Source organism: Humulus lupulus, chromosome 9 (genome assembly GCF_963169125.1).
Source record: "Humulus lupulus chromosome 9, drHumLupu1.1, whole genome shotgun sequence".
Taxonomy (NCBI): Eukaryota; Viridiplantae; Streptophyta; class Magnoliopsida; order Rosales; family Cannabaceae; genus Humulus; species Humulus lupulus.
The window spans coordinates 154750538-154769274 of NC_084801.1; positions in this window are offsets into that span (position 1 = coordinate 154750538).

Consider the following 18737-nt stretch of genomic DNA (forward strand, 5'->3'; position numbering starts at 1 on the left):
TTATTTTATTCAAGTTAAATGAAGATCTTTTCATTCCTAAACTCTATAAATAGGACCTAGTACCCAGCCATTTATTCATCTATTACTCTAAGTTCAGAGGCTACAAGTTGCTAGGTGAGTGTGAGAGTGTAAACACTTGGGTTGGGAATTATAAGCTTGACCATTATAAGCTTATCAACCACTTGGGGAAGTAAGGTTTATTCACATTTCGGTTCAAGGTTTAGATTGATCATAGAAGTACTCAAGGTATCCCAAACTCTAGTCCATTTCTGTATTATGTTCTTTAAAGTTCTCCTAGTCTTCTACTCATTCTAACCTTATCCTTATTCTTGGTTAGGAAATCCAAGTTCTTAAGCACAAGGTTTTTGGTAAGATATATTTTGATAGCATAGTTCCTTCTTCACTTTCATCCCTTTTTTTCAATATACTCACCATATTATAAATGGTTTTTAGGAGTGTTCCAAGGTCCCAAATCAGTTCTTATATCCCAATTATTTTGATAAGGAAAATAGGATAGGATTTATGTGTTATATGCTCTTATATGTTATCTTATGATTTTATGTTATGTAATATGTTATGTTAAGTATGATTGTAGACTTGGGCATATGACCTATACAACTAACAAGCCCCAAATAGATTATGGGCATATGACTTGCTTAGTTTATGGGACCCCAAGTAATAATGGTCATTATAGTATGTACGTGACATAAGTGTTATGGTATGTTTTTATGTTGCATCATGAATTTTTATGTATATGGCTATATGTTAGATTTTCCTTGCTGGGCATTAGGCTCATTCCTTTTATGTTTATATGTGCAGGAAAATAGCTATAGTGGCGGGAAAGGTTCATGGATGCTTGGGGAATGTGTATTGGTGATGAATGGATTCAAGGAGTTGAGAGTTTCGATTTCGGGGATGTAGTCTTTATTTATGGTTTATGTGTATTTTTCCGCACCTATTTATGTAATTTCTTTTCATTACAATTAAGTTATGTTTTCTTTTTAAAACAATGGGATCCTATATCCTGCTTTGAGTTTATGTAAGTTTAACATTTGTTTTTACAAGTTTTAATAAAGTTATGATCTTTTTCACTTGTAAGTTTTGTTAAAGATTAGTGTCTATGTATAGTTTTCGTTAATGGTCCAAGGTCTAGAGTAGTTGGGTCATTACATAAAATTACTAAATAAAACTAATCTCCAACTCCTCGATCTCTTTATTTGCTATTAAAATCCTCAGCAGTCTCTTCCTTCTTTTCAGGGTTCTGATTCTGCAAAAGGAAAAGGAAAAAAACAAAAGAAAAATAGATTAGTGGCATATATTTTTGAATCTACTATCCAAAAATTTGAATATGACATTCATAGTATTTGAATCTACTATTCAAAGTTGAAAAATATATGTAAATCTTATTTACCTTTTTCGTTTGATATAAACGATGACACTCAGCAAAGACTTCCTCTGTCATTTCTCGCCACATCTCATGTATTGAGTCATAGTGTATATATTTTTCCTTTGATTCGTCAGGCATGGTTGAAAGCATGCAATAATGTGCCAACCGATCAGATTTCATCCAATTTACATATTTTTCTTCTGCTTCATAGCTAGTAGCCAAAGGTGGTTCCGTTGGAGGTTTGTTACAGACGGTTGACATCATCTTTTTATAAGAAAAAATGGTCAACATGCCTCGAAACTAGTGTTGCATATTTTCAGGTTCAAAAACCAAGGATTTGAGAAAGGCATCAGTGTGTAATTCACCAATAGATATATTTGCTAGGATTAAATAAATAATCTAAATGAATTTATGCCTATAATAAATATCAGTCATTTTCGGAATAGTAGATGTGATGCATGAATGCAACAATTAAAGAACACATAAAAAATAATTACTAATTCCACGATTAATTAATTTGAACATTAATGGACCAACCTTAGGGTAGGTCAGACTAATTCCAAATTAATTTTGAGACAAGTTCTCAAATTTATAAGTGAAAACTTAAATCAATATTTCTCGTTTGACTTATAAATAACCACTTGTTTGGTCAAGAATACACTAGTCCGTTTGAAAGCCTAATATACCTTGTGAGTGTAACCTATTATTTTAGATCAATGACTTAACTCAAGAGTGTGCCTTAGGGTCAGTCAAACTTGAAATACATCATTAAATCCTATTCTTGAATAAGAAGTTTTCCTTGAGAATAACACAGTCAGAAGCCTTCCTTAGGGGGACACAAGAAATGGTGCCGCGAGGCCCTCTTCATGCTACCTCGGTGCTAACTAATAATGGAGACCACGGGACTTATTGTCATAACTCCCTCTCCCACTCACTATTTTAGAATATGTGTTTTCTCAAAACATCCTATGCTTTTTAATTAGTTGTAAAAATAAAGTGATCTATTTTTACCAAATGATATTATAATAATTACTAATCAAATTAAGCAAAATTAAAAATATAGAATTATGCCCTAATTAATTCAATTTCAATTTGCTATAATTACTAAGAATATCATTTATAATTTAATAAAACAATTTTATTAAATATTAGAAATTAAACAACTTTTAAAATCTATTTCTGCTCTTGAACTAGTTAAAAACTAGATTTATTATTATATGGTCCAGCATATAATCACATAGGACAATCCTAAGGCATGTTTCTACTCATATGAGATGCATGCACAATTTTAAATACTGTGTGGGTTATATGTATGGCATGTCAAAAATGCATGATAAAGTATTAAACAATTTAATTGCATTCAAAAATTTAAATAAATAAATACTAAATAAATAAATGCGGGCCAGATGTCTTGGGTATTTCTAGAAAAATTACAACCCTTGCAAAATTATACATAAAAATGTAAGAAAGTACATAAGACCTAAAGCGATCTCTTTCTTTAACTTTGGGCCTTCACAAGTAGTCTTGATCTATTAAGCCACTTATCCATTTAATTTTGAATTAAAATAACTTTTAATTATCTTAAACAAATTTTAAGAATAATTAACTTGGGCTTTAATACCTGATAAGTTATTAGGCCCAGTTTTGAATTTGGGCTCATACAATTAATTCAAAATAAAACAATTTTAATTATGGACTAAAATTAATTAAGCCCATAATTTAAATGGATAATTTTAGATAAAAGCCCTAGGGTTTAGAAACCCTAGGGGCGGCTATATATGGTGGCTCGGCATGGGGCACGGCAGCAGCTAGGAGGTGCGACTGGGGCGCACGGGATGCTACTGGTGCCACAGCATGGCGCACAGGGCTGGTAGGCGCAGGATCGCGTGTGCGCACGGCTGGCGTAGGCACAGGGTCGCATGGCTAGCGAAGGCGCAGGGGTGCGCAGGGCGCGCTGGACGCGCAGGCGAGGTGCGCAGGGGCGCAGCCACTCAGCTGGGCGAGTTGCGCATGGCGCGCTGGCAGCAGCAAGTGCTGGGCACGACTGGGCATAGGCTCGAGCTTTGGGGCACGGAACCCAGGGCTCGGGCCTTACATAATTTTTTCAAATAATTTAACGCAGAAACTTAAATTACAAAAAATTACTATGCCCCAAAATGGCTTACATTTTTCATCTAGAATTTTAAGAACAATTCCTAAACTCAAAACACCATATAATTAACGATCCTTAAGAATAAACAATAATCATACATACATCCATCCCTTCACATATATTACAATAACATAAGAATGCATATTATGCCCACATAGTAATTAATGTATGCAGAGATTAATGACCGCTCTGGTACCAATTGTTTGGAACGAGTTTCCTAATACGCAGCAGAAAGGTGGTGGGGTTGGCCTAGTGTACAAAAAAAATTGTAACATATTTAAACTACCTTTAAATATGTGGATCCATTAATATACATACATTAATCTGTAATGACCCAACTATTTCTAAGACTTAGACCATTAAAACTACTAGATATAACTACTACTTTGAAGAGAACATACATGAGAAATATTCATAACTTTATTGAAAACTTTAAAATAATATTTGTAATACATAAATGAGCTCATTGTTTTAAAATAAAACATAACTTTGAATGAAATTGTTTACAAAGCTAAATGCGGAAAATACATAAAAATATAATTTAAAGAGACTAAAGAAAATAACGTCGTCCTCGAATCGACACGCAACCCATCCACTCCATTCACCTCAACACACATGCCAAGCTTCCAAGAATCCTTCCGCCTTTGTATCTATTTTTCTGCATCACACTAAAAGTAAAGGAGTGAGCCTAATGCCCAGCAAGGAAAACTAGTAACAACATAAAACATATACATAAAATTATATCATAAACATATACTATAAACATATATCATACAATACTACAATGGCCATTATACTACTTGGGGCTTGTTAACTAAGCAAATCACATGCCCGTTAGATTTGTGGGGCTTGTTAGTCAAGCAAGTCATATGCCCATAAATTATTGGGGCTTGCTAGCTAGACAAGTCATATGCCCAAGGTCTATAAATATACTATACATAATGCAACATAAGAGAACATAACATAAGATAGCATAGCATATCATATAAACATATAAAATTCTATCATATTTTCCTTACCAAAACCAGGATATTTGAGAACAAATGAGGGACTTGGAACACTCCTAAAACCAACAATAAAAATAGTGAGTATTCCTAAAGAGTAAAGAATAAATGTGGAAACTAAACCTTCAAGAAGAACTTACCAAGAAAGATCTTTTAGTTTCAAGAACCTAATCAAAAACCAATATCAAAAGTTAGGATCTGAATAAAAGGAACTAAAGAAAACTAAAGAGTTTTAGAGAATTGGACTTAAAGAATAAGAGTACCTTAGTTGACCTTAAGGATTGGTCTAACTTCAATACCGAAATACACTAATCCTCACTTCTCAAGTATTTTATAAAGATTAAGAATGGCAAAGATTTTTCCCACCCAAGTGTTTATCACTCTACGTAATCACTAGCAACTTCGAGTCTCTGATCACAGCTTGAAGAGTGAGTGGAAGGGCTGCTACTAGGTCCTATTTATAGAGGTAAGGAGTGAAACTAACCTTAGTTTGATTTGAATAAAATAATGAATAATAATTGAAAATATTTGAATATTCGATCAATAGAGGCTTAAGACTCGGTCAAATCATTCAGAGGCAGGTCTAAGGAGTTAAGGTTTAATTTTAAAATTAAAAACAAAAATAAAAAATTAATAATTACTAAGGGCAATATATTGGCTTTGCCCTAATCCCGAGCCTTGGTTTGTGCATTCGTGCAACGTCAACGTGTTTTCTGTATCCTTCGTCAGGCGATATATCGGCTCCAAGCTGCGATATATCAGCATACGTGAATATTTTAAACATGTAATTGCACTTTTTCAGCATAAATTAAGTTGAATAATTGCTTTGACTGAGTCAAAATACAACCCTAACAATTTCTGGTGAATACTAAAGCTTATATTTCTTTATTTTATCATCAAAATACTTAATTCCTTAATAATCATGCTTATGACAAGTGTCATGTTCTTATTGGCTCTATTTAAATCTTAGGTTATAATAAATATCATATTTATGACCAACAATATTAATCAAACCTTATGTTATAATTAATATTCTTAAACTATAGGTTAAACTTATAAAATCCATAACTATTGCTAGGAGTTTCCAACTAAGTCCCGGTTTGAACCAAAATCCACGAAATCTAAAATACTACAACTACTACTAACTAGCTAACTAAGTAAACATTCTGGGACTCTACAATTCTCCCCTACTACAAAGAATTTCGTCCCCGAAATTTACTTACCAAACAATTCCGGATACCGAGCTTGCATGTCCTCCTCCAACTCCCACGTTGCCTCTCGTTCAGAACTATTTCTCCATAGGACTTTGACTATCAAAATACTCTTAGACCATAATTCCTTCATCCTTCTATCTAGGATGCTAACCGGCTGTTCCTCGTAACTCAAGTCTTTCTGGAGTGCTATCGTATCATACTTGAGGACGTGAGATGGGTCTGGCACATATCTATGCAGCATCGAGATGTGGAACACATTGTGACTATCTGCTAGTGCTGGCGGTAAGGCTAATCTATATGTAACTGCTCCAACTTTGTCCAATATCTCAAAAGGACCTATAAACCTAGGACTAAGCTTGCCTTTCTTCCCGAACCGCTTCACACCTTTCATAGGAGATATCCTTAAGAAAACTTGATCTCCGACTTTGAATTCCACATCACGCCGCTTGGCATCCGCATAAATTTTTTGACGACTCTGAGTAGTGAGCATACGCTTTCTAATTAGTGCTACTGATTCCTGAGCTTCTCTAACAGCTTCGGGTCCAAGTAGTTGCCTTTCTCCTACCTCGTCCCAATGTAACGACGATCGACACCTCCTTCCATAAAGTAGCTCGTAAGGTTCCATTCCGATCGTTGACTGGTAGCTATTATTATAGGGGAATTCTATCAGCGGCAAGTACTTACTCCATGATCCTCCGAAATCAAGTACACAAGCGCGCAACATATCTTCTACAATCTGTATGGTACGCTTGGACTGATCGTGTGTCTGAGGATGAAATGCTATACTAAGACTTAACTTGGTACCCATGGCTTCCTGCAAACTTCCCCAAAATCTCGATGTAAAAACCGATCCTCTATCATATACTATTGTTTTAGGGATTCCATGAAGTCGTACTATTTCTTGGACATAAACGTCTGCGTATTGATCTGCTGTGAACGTAGTTTTGAGAGGTAGGAAATGAGCTGACTTGGTTAGTCTATCTACTACTACCCAAGTCGAGTCGTACTACTTATTTGTTCGTGGAAGTCCCGTCACGAAATCCATGGCTATAACGTCCCATTTCCATTCTGGAATGCTAAGCGGTTGTAATAAGCTTGCAAGCCGTTGATGCTCTGCTTTTACTTGCTGGAATACTAAGCATTTAGACACATACTCTGCTATATCCTTCTTCATTCCTGGTCACCAATACAGTGCTTTAAGATCATGAGTCATCTTGGTCGGCCCTGGGTGAACTGAGTATGGGGTATTGTGTGCTTCTTCAAGAATCTTCATCTTAATCTTAATCCCTTGATCATTTGGCACGCATACCCGATCCTTATATCTCAATAAACCTTGACTTGATATTGAGAAATTTGTGGCCTTACCTTCTTTAACTGCATCTATATGTACTACTAATGTGTCATCATGCCCTTGCCCAATCTGTATCTCTTCTAACAGACTTGACTGTATAGACAAGTTAGCCAATTTACCAATGACTACTTCTATTCCAGCATTGATCAGCTCCTACTGTAGCAGCTTTTATATTCCATCTAATGATGCTAGACTTCCATAATTCTTTCTACTTAGCGCATCAACAACTACGTTTGCCTTTCCCAGGTGGTATAAGATTTCGCAGTCATAATCCTTCACTAGCTCTAACCACCTGCGCTGCCTCATGTTGAGCTCCTTTTGAGTGAAGAAATACTTTAAGATTTTGTGGTCCTTATAAATCTCACACCATTCTCCATAAAGATAGTGGCGCCAGATTTTCAACGCAAAGACCACTGCTGCCAACTCCATATCGTGTGTTGGATAGCGTTGCTCGTATTCCTTTAGCTGCCTTGAGGCGTAGGCTCTCACCTTGTCATTCTACATCATCACACAACCCAACCCTTGCTTTGACTCATCACAGTAGACTACAAACTTGTCATTGGGTGTCGGTACACAAAGTATTGGTGCTGAGCATAGCTTATCCTTTAGCAATTGGAAACTCTCTTCACACTTATCATTCCAGTTGAACCTTTGCTGCTTCCGAGTCAGGTTGGTGAGCGGAGTGGCTATCTTAGAGAAGCCTTCTACGAACCTCCAATAATAGCTGCTAGTCCCAGAAAACTTCTTACTTCAGACGCATTCTTTGGTCTTGTCCAATCCTTCATAGCTTCCACTTTAGATGGGTCTACAGCAATTCCATCCTTGGATACTAATTGGCCGAGAAATGCTACTTGTGAAAGCCAAGATTCACACTTCTTGAACTTGGCGTAAAGCTGATGCTCCTTTAGTCGCAACAAGATTAACCTTAAATGTTTCTCATGCTCAACTTTATCCTTTGAGTATACCAAGATATTGTCAATGAATACCACGATGAATTTATCTAAGTAGTCCTTAAAGACCCTATTCATTAGGTCCTTAAATGTGGCTGGAGCGTTGGTAAGACCGAAAGACGTGGCTAGAAACTTGTAATGCCCATAACGAGTTCTAAAAGCTGTCTTAGGAATGTCTTCTTCTCGTTCCTTGAGTTGATGATACCCGGACCGTAGATCAATCTTTGAGAACACGGTCGCTCCTTGGAATTGATCAAACAAGTCGTCAATCCAGGGTAGCGAATACTTGTTCTTAATCATCACCTTATTCAGCTCGCGGTAATCTATGCAGATCTGCATACTCCCGTCCTTCTTCTTCACAAATAGAACCGGTGCTCCCCATGCTCCCCATGGTGAATGGCTCGGTCTAATGAATACCAAGTCTAAGAGTTCTTGTAGCTGCATCTTAAACTCCTTGAGTTCGATAGGTGCCATTTGATATGGTGCCTTGGAGATAGGCTCGGTGCCCGATAATAATTCAATTGTGAAGTCAATTTCCCGAGTCAGCGGTAGCCTTGGTAAGTCATCTGGAAATACTTCTGGAAATTCCTTTACAATATGGACGTCTCCAACCTTCAGTGGCGTCTCCTTTACCACATCGGTGACGCTGGCTAGAAATGCGTGACATCCTTTTTCTATCATCCTCTGAGCTTTGAGAGATGAAATAAGCGGTGTACGTAGTCCTGAAACTGGTCCCATAAAGCATAGTTTCTGATCGTCAGGAGTCTCGAACATCACTTGCTTACGTTTGCAGTCGATGGTTGTACCATGCCTTGCTAGTCAATCCATTCCGAGTATCACGTCAAAGTCTTTAATTTCTAGTTCTATTAGATCTCCTTCTAGTTCTACGTCCTCTATCTTGATCGATATGCCTCGTACTATCCGTGATGATAGGACTACTTTGCCCGAAGGCAACTCGGTTACAAACCTAGTTCTAAATTTTTCACAAGGTTTGTCTAATTTCTCTATCATTCCTAACAAGATATACGAATGAGTGGCTCCCGAATCAAATAATACAAAACATATATTATGGAGGATAGAAGCCTGACCTGTAACTACTTTATTGCTAGCGTCAGCTTCTCCTTGGGTTAAGGAAAATACCCTGGCAGGAACCATCTTGTCGTCCCTTTTTCCCTCTGGCTTGAGCTAGTGACATTCTCTCTTCCGGTGTCCTTCCTGACCACAATTGTAGCATCCCTTAATGTTTGCACGATATTCACCAGGATGTTTCTTTTGGCACTTAGCACATTGCAGGTATTCAACATAACCCAGCCTATTACTTCCATTGTTCGTCCGTGCCCTTTTATCGTTATCAGACTGCTTGTTGTCAGGATGTCGTCTATTCTGACCATTACTATTGTTGCTGGACTGATTGTTGTTGTTCCGACCATTCTGAGGATGACTCTGATGTTTAGGCTCAGGCTTACTGGCCTCTTCTTTACTAACGTTCTCCTGAAGCCTTTCTACTTCTATTACCGTTTCTAGGACATCGACATAGGTAGTATTTCCTGGGTTTGCTAGCTTGACCCCTAGCTCAATCTCTAGTCTAAGTCCTCTAACGAACTTAGTTACCCTCAGAAAATCAGTTGGAACTATTTCTAGTGCAAACTTGGCTAATCGGTCGAACTGCCGAGCATATTCTACTACTAATAAACTCCCTTGCTTCAGACCAGTGAAATCCTCGACTCTTGAAGCGATGACTACTGAATTGTAGTACTTTTTGTGGAACAGCTCCACAAATCTGATCCAAGTCATGGTGGCGACATCATGAGTTTGCTGAACTAAATCCCACCATATTCTAGCATCTTTCTGGAGCAGAGACTAAATGCAGGATATGCGGTCCACGTTACCGAGGTTCATGTGCATCAGGATCGGTTCCACATTTCTGAGCCATTCTTCCGCCTCGAAGGGGTCTGTTGTCCCTTCAAAGTTTGGAGCATGTTGCTTATGAAATCGTTCATAAACTGGCTCCATGTGCTGAGCTGGGTATGGTGCATAGTTCGCCATTGGCCATCCCCCATATGGACCAACTTGTTGGGGTGCTGAGGCTGTGGTTGCGGCGGAGGCAGAGGCGGAAGCTGAGGTTGAACCTGCTGTCGTTGTTGCTGCAGTAATTCCTCAACTTGTTGTCGTAGTCTGGCAATTTCCGTAGTGTTGTCAACCGACGATGGCGGCGACGGCGCATTTCGGTTGGCAGTAGAACACACTCCCCTTCTGCGAACTGGAGGGGCTTCATTGCTCTCAGGAGCGACATTGGAGCCATTGGTGAGAGCAGACCTTCTGAGCGACATCTTCAGCAGAGTTCTAACAGTTGAGAAAAACATGTTAGAACTTACCTTAATATGCTCTAAAATAAAACTTAGGCTAAGCAAACATAACTCAGACCTATTAATTATGACTTCTTATGAAAAGAATTATTTAAGCCTTCTTTTTAGTTAGGGTGCATTTCTATATTTAGAAAAATAAGCCATCTTTATTATTTTCTAAGTCTGTTTCCAATCATCCTATATGACTTAATTCTCAGGCTCGAAACTCATCGTTGTTCCAAAGTTAACCATGTTGAGGGAGGGCTGGGATCAGTAAAATCGTTCCCACTACTATGGCCCCCTAACTCTCAATATAGAAACTCAGTCCCTTGATTTTTATCCACCCTCACCGAACTTGGTCATTATTTATTATGATTGCAAAATAAAATCAAACTCATACATCTCATCAATTATATTAATTTGGAAAAACTGTTTTCACTAAGTACAATCATAAAGGAAAAATAATAAATAAAATAAATAAAGAAACTAATCTATTCTAAAAATCGGGAACTTCTACATCAGACCCTTCATCTAACATGTCATCATCTATCTTTTCATAATCATCATTTTCGCGAGCCTCAAAAATTCCTCGGGGAAGATTCATAAAGATTCTATTCTTCTGTGAATTGAAATTCCATCTTAGAGGTAAACCTAATTATAAGAAAATAATATCTCATCGCCACTGGTATATCATCTTCAACATCTATTGTCTCCCATATTTCTTTCAAAGCATCAATTACAAAAGGAAAATCTTTAAAAAGCCTAATCACTAAAATATATTGTTCTGTAGCTCTCATCATTATTTGCTTAGTCGTTTGGAGATGAACTATTTGATTATGGAATAAAAGTAATCTCCGAGTGATTCTTTCCAATATTTGTATTGTATTTCTTGGTTCTCTAATCCTTTTTAAGGCCTTAATGGCTCGGATATCATTATATGATAAAACTCCATCCATTCTTAACTGAAAACATAAGACTAAAACGTGAGCTACAACACAAAAACATAATAACTAAAACATAAATACTTACATTGGCGGTTAGATTCGGAGCTTGAGCGTGTGTATCAAGGAGAATTTCATGTAAATGGACTGTTGCTCTGATACCAACTGTAATGACCCAACTATTTCTAAGACTTAGACCATTAAAACTACTAGATATAACTACTACTTTGAAGAGAACATACATGAAAAATATTCATAACTTTATTGAAAACTTTAAAATAATATTTGTAATACATAAATGAGCTCATTGTTTTAAAATAAAACATAACTTTAAATGAAATTGTTTACAAAGATAAATGCGGAAAATACATAAAAACGTAATTTAAAGAGACTAAAGAAAATAACGTCGTCCTCGAATCAACACGCAGCCCATCCACTCCATTCACCTTATCACACACGCCAAGCTTCCAAAGAATCCTTCCGCCTTTGTATCTATTTTCCTGCATCACACTAAAAGTAAAGGAGTGAGCCTAATGCCTAGCAAGGAAAACTAGTAACAACATAAAACATATACATAAAATTATATCATAAACATATACTATAAACATATGTCATACAATACTACAATGGCCATTATACTACTTGGGGTTTGTTAACTAAGCAAGTCATATGCCCATTAGATTTATGGGGCCTTCTAGTCAAGAAAGTCATATGTCCATAAATTATTGGGGCTTGCTAGCTAGACAAGTCATATGCCCAAGGTCTATAAATATACTATACATAATGCAACATAAGAGAACATAACATAAGATAGCATAGCATAGCATATCATATAAACATATAAAATTCTATCATATTTTCCTTACCAAAACCAGGATATTTGAGAACAAATGCGGGACTTGGAACACTCCTAAAACCAACAATAAAAATGGTGAGTATTCCTAAAGAGTAAAGAATAAATGTGGAAACTAAACCTTCAAGAAGAACTTACCAAGAAAGATCTTTTAGTTTCAAGAACCTAATCAAAAACCAATATCAAAAGTTAGGATCTGAATAAAAGGAACTAAAGAAAACTAAAGAGTTTTAGAGAACTAGACTTAAAGAATAAGAGTACCTTAGTTGACCTTAAGGATTGGTCTAACTTCAATACTGAAATACACTAATCCTCACTTCCCAAGTATTTTATAAAGCTTAAGAATGGCAAAGCTTTTTCCCACCCAAGTGTTTATCACTCTATGTAATCACTAGCACCTTGGAGTCTCTGATCACAACTTGAAGAGTGAGTTGAAGGGCTGGGCACTAGGTCCTATTTATAGAGGTAAGGAGTGAAACTAACCTTATTTTGATTTGAATAAAATAATAAATAATATTTGAAAATATTTGAATATTCGGTCAACAAAGGCTTAAGACTCGGTCAAATTATTCATAGGCAGGTTTAAGGAGTTAAGGTTCAATTTTAAAATTAAAAACAAAAATAAATAAATAATTAATTACTAAGGGCGATATATCGCCCCTATGTGGCGATATATCGACTCTGCCCTAATCCCGAGCCTCTGTTCGTACGTTCGTGCAACGTCAACGTGTTTTCCGTATCCTTCGTCTGGCGATATATCGGCTCCAAGCTGCGATATATCGGCATACGTGAATATTTTAAACACGTAATTGTACTTTTTTTAGCACAAATCAAGTTGAATAACTGCTTTGCCTGAGTCAAAATACAACCCTAACAGTTTTTGGTGTATACTAAAGCTTATATTTCTTTATTTTATCATCAAAATACTTAATTCCTTAATAGTCATGCTTATGACAAGTGTCATGTACTTATTGGCTCTATTTAAACCTTAGGTTATAATAAATATCATATTTATGACCAGCAATATTAAACTTATAAAATCCATAACTATTGTTAGGAGTTTCCAACTAAGTCCCGATTTGAACCAAAATCCACGAAACCTAAAATACTACAACTACTACTAACTAGCTAACTAAGTAAACATTCTGGGACTCTACATAATCATAAGCAATTTAATAATAGAAAGCATACCTCTTGAAGCCTATCAAGTGTCCTTGCTATATTTTCGTAATAAGAACGATCTTCCTATCCAAGTTACTCCTATGTACTCACACCAAGATCTTCCACATCGTTCTCTACACCTCAAGAATTGTGTGGGCACTTAGAGAATGAAGGATTGTTTATTTGTGATTCTACTTGATGTACTCAACACATGAGATCAATAAAATAGGACTGAGAATTGGTTCTTTATTTTTCAGGGAGAGAAAAGTATCGTTCTATTTTTTACAGAGTGAATAGACTTAGTTGTCTGAGATATCTGAGTTATCTGTATATTTTTTTATTAGTCATACTTAAAAGAAAATATTCAAATTTAAAAAATAAATATGTAACCAACTTACAATTTACTTTTTAATTAATTAATTATTTTATTAATGAAAATATCCAAAAACTAATTTTTTGAATTATCCATTAATTAATTAAATAAAAATAAAATTCCTATCCCTAAAAAAATAGTAATACACGCCACTGTGTGTGCACGTGTACTACCCCTATTTTTAGGAATATTTGATTTTTCTATTTTTATTTAATTATTTATTCAAACTACTTTGTCAGATAAGATCTAACAACCCGATAACTAATTCAAATTTAAATTAAATATATTTTTAACTAATTATCAAATATAATTAATTATTTGAATAAATATTAATCTTTTATATTCAAATCCAATTTGAACTTATCATATTATTATCTCCCACTCAAATAAAAATATTTAATTAATTCTACCAATTAATTAAATCCAATATTTTCGAAAATAAATATTTAATTTATTATAATTTTGAAAATTATAATTAATTAATTAAATTTCAAAATTAATTTAATTATTTAATATAATTTCAAAAATTATACAATAATTAAATATTAATTAATTTTGTTAACTACAACTAATTTGTAATTAATTAATTAATCACTATTATCATATAATTGCATATTTGGCCCAAAGAACAAATTTCTTCTTAGATATGTCTTTAAATTATTTTTCTCTTCATATCAACTCTTACCTTGAATAGTGTTGATAGAGACGCTATGGGGACCTATGGACCTATAATTCTAAGCTCCAATAAATTTGAGAGTATTAATTAAACTCTTTAATTAAATAGTCTTAATTTATTAATCTCATGATTATTCCACTATAAATATGAGACTGCACTATTGTAATTATAGACATTTCATTTAATGAGTACTTTATAATTATAAAGCGTTTATTGATATAATCATCGCATACGAATTGACACTCTAATAATAGTTCATAATTAATCGAGAAAAAAATTATTGTTTTACCCTTTTAATTATCTCTTGTTTCCTTAAGTACCATTGGCTTTACTAGTGAAGGTTAATTCATAATTAAATTATGAATTTGAGCTCAATAACCTTTCAGTCTCAAAAGTCAACCCTTAAGAGAACCATTCTTCAATCTCTTATGAGAAGGCATAGATTCCATATTTGTATACTATGTCCCTAGCCATCTACATTAATGAGTTCCCAAAACAAAAGTTTCTAGTCTTATCATTCTGACAGACCCTAACGAGTAAATTAAAGAACTCATATGACATAAACAGGAGTTCATAGTAACTTCAGGATTAAGATCTATTTGTATATGATCATCAGTTGATATATTTAATTAATACTTCGAAACGGTATTTAACTAAGTATTAATAAATATATCTAGTCCAGTTATATATATTCTCTAATATATAAAGCACCTCCACTAAAGTTTCCTACCACACTAGTGATCCGGATCTAGATCATATGTATTCATAATACTAGTGGATCGTACTTGCAGTAATTAATCTAAAGATTCCATAACTTTACTTTACTGCGAACTATTCAAGTTCATTTATCTCAAACAGAATCCTCCCGTACCAATACATGTTTGAGATCACATATATGAACTTAGAAATTTTTCTGATATTTACATAATATTATCACAGAATAATATAGTCCATAAAATATATGCATAACAAATTCAATTTATTTATTTATTTCACAAAACAATGTTTACTACATATACTTTCAGGGCACAATTCCCAACACCATAATCATTCTACTACACCTTAAGCAGTGCTAGTACCCCAGAAACTAACCAACTCATCTAATTCAAACTAAATTAATTCTTAAGTTCAAAACTCAACTAAGTTCATTCTCAATAGAATTGATCCTCAAAACATGTAAGTAACCTTACCACAATGAAGATTTCGACTTTAGTCCAGCTCTCCAACACCCTAAGCTTATCTTCCCCAAGTTCCAAGATTTAGTTTTGTGAATTTCTCCTTCAAAATTCCAAAGATCAACTAAGTCCCCGAGAGGATGAGAGAGAGATCCCAGATAGATATTGAGAGAGAGAGTTCTTGTCCTTTTTTTCAATTCTAGAAGCGTGTCCTTTCTTCCTGATCAGTTAAGCCTACCCTCAGCCACCTAAGTCCCTAAAATACCCAAAATACCCTTAAGTCCATTCTAAACCCTTTAATGCCACCAAGGGAAATTTCGTCATTAGCCATGTCCCGCTAATTCCTCGAGTGTTCTTATAAATCTCCGTTTAATCCTGACATATCCAAGTCATTGCTAAATTACTAGTTGTTACTCGGTAATTCCCGAACACATATAACATTCCCAAAATACCCCTAGGCTCCTCCCAAACCAGGTATTTGACCCCGTTGGGACTTTCTAGCTAAATTTCTCCCTAGGACCGTCTCGGATCATGCATCACAAATATATCACCACTTACTCGTGGTATCAATCACAATATACACAAATATTGCATTTATGCCCTCAACGAGCTAAAATTACAAATATGCCCCTAATAACCAGATGGGGCCCACATGCATATTTAATTGACCTAAATATGCATTTCTAATCACATAATCACCAAATTCATATAATAACGTAATTAAATCAATTACTGCCCTCCCGACACGCTAATCAAGGTCCTAAGTCTTATTAACAGATTTGGGATGCTACAATAATGATTGTTTTTTTTTTTTTAAATCATGAATTATTAACCTCCTCAAACCTTCTTAAAACTTAATGATTATTTTTAGACTTGTTGGTGATAAAAATCTCGAATCTCTTATAATTAGTACAGATAATGTCCCAATAAGAAAAAATTAATAGATAAAGTGGCTATTGTTATCTTTTGGGGAGTCATTATTGCTTCACCCTTAACACTAACAAACAATACAAGTGACAGTTTTTTATCAGCATTGTAAAACACTAAATTGGCTATCTTAAATAGACAATATATTTTATAACTCAAAATTATTTTTTGACAAATTTGAAGCAGTTGTCTCGATAGGTTTATGATCTGTCACGACAACATATTTTTTCCAAATTTGTTTTCTTAAGTCTTAATTCTCTAGAAATCATCATATCTGTTTATGACAATTTTTTACTTGAAATTTCGTCCATATATGTTGATATTCACTGGGAAAAGAATATATTATTTATAAGAAGATTTTTCTGTAAATAAAATATACTTTTCATTTTTTTAGACTTTGAGACATTTTGTTAATTGATTAAATAATATTTTATGATATTTTTTATTGAAAAAATTCGTGATAATGGTTGGATGTGAAAACAAAGATTCAAACAAAGAAGTTTCCTTTTTTTGGAAAATGAAACTTTATGTAAGAAAGAAAAGATTTTCAACTTTCTTCATTTAAATAATATTCTATGATATTCTAATCATTTACTGCAAATCATGGGCTAAATGAGGAAATGATTGGAAATTCAATTGATCAAAAAATTCATTAGAATGAATCTGGACCGTTAGTTTGTTGAGTTAGTTTTCCAATCTGTAACAACAGAATCTGACAGACTGGCATACTTTTCTAAATAAAGAATTTGTGCAATTCTCTCTTTAATTTTTGCAGATTTCATGGACTGCTTTAAAAGACCATTTCAGCTATAAATAAAGGACCAAGTAGCCACAAATCCTTAGTTCTTTCACTTCTAATTTGTTAATGTCATTTGTATTTTTGAGAGAGTTCTTTTTGTGAGATTAAGAGTGAATACCTTAATCTAGTATCTAAGAGTAGTGTAGCTTCCTTTTGTATTCATCTATTTTGTGTAGAAATAGGTGTCAGCCATTGATAACGAGTTCAACAATCTTAGGGAGAAGATTTTGCTAAGACATTCTTCGGGAGGAAGAAATCATTCATCAACCTTTGAAGGGAGTTCAAGATCGTTTGTGTCTCATCAAGAAACTGGATTTCTGAAGGGTGTGCAAAAGCTTGCGGCATAAGTATAGAAGGAGTCTATCTATGTATAAGTCAATTGTGATTTTGTACTTTGTGATACCTTACTAATTAGTTTCATCTCTGGGCGTGGCCTCGTGGACTAGGTTTTCCGAACCACATAAAAATCTCTAGGTGTTGATTTTATACTCGTTTTTATTTCTGTAACAATCTGTCCAAACAATTGTCTTAGTTGTTAGATCAAATTCTGATTCTGTCCAAACAACTTAATCATTATTCCGCATTTAATTAAGTTGTTTAATTCTAATCACTTGACAAACATAAATTATGGAATTTCAATTGGTATCAGAGAAGGTCACTAAACTCTTAATGAGATTTTGTGGTTTTCTATTTGTTTTGTTTCTTGTGAAATGTCGTTCTTTACAGAAGGTGGATCTATAACTCACCCTCCATTGTTGAATGATACAAACTATCCATACTGGAAAGTAAGGAGGAAATATTTTGTCAAATCTTTTGATGAAAGGGCTTGAAGATCCATATTGACAGATTGGACACCACATGTCAAGAAAAATTCAAAATCTAGTAAGACACATGTAAAATCTGAACTTGAATGATCTAATGAAGAAGATAAATTATCAATTTATAATAATTAAGCTTTACATGCAATTTTTAATGGTGTTGGTGAGAGTTATATAAAATTGATTTCATCTTGTGAGTCTGCCAAAGATGCTTGAGAAATCCTTCAGACTCAATTTGAAGGAACCGATGATGTTAACCGATCTAGGCTTGTAATGTTGACCACAAAGATTTTAAAACCTTCACTTGTTTGAAAAAGAAACCCTCACTGAATTTTATGAAGACTTTTTGACAGGTTTCAATCCAAGATCATAGCCATTGAGGAGGTAAAAAACATTGATACCTTGAAAGTTGAGGAATTGATGGGATCTCTTTGAGCTTTTGAACTTAATCAAAAGATCTGCCAATAAGAGAAATCAATTGCTGTGAAGGAGAAATTAATTGCCTTGAAATCTTCGAAAGAGAACATGGAAAGCTCAGATGAGGAAGACGATGATGATGATGATGATGAAATGATCTTATTATCAAAAAACTTTAAGAAGTTTATGAAAAA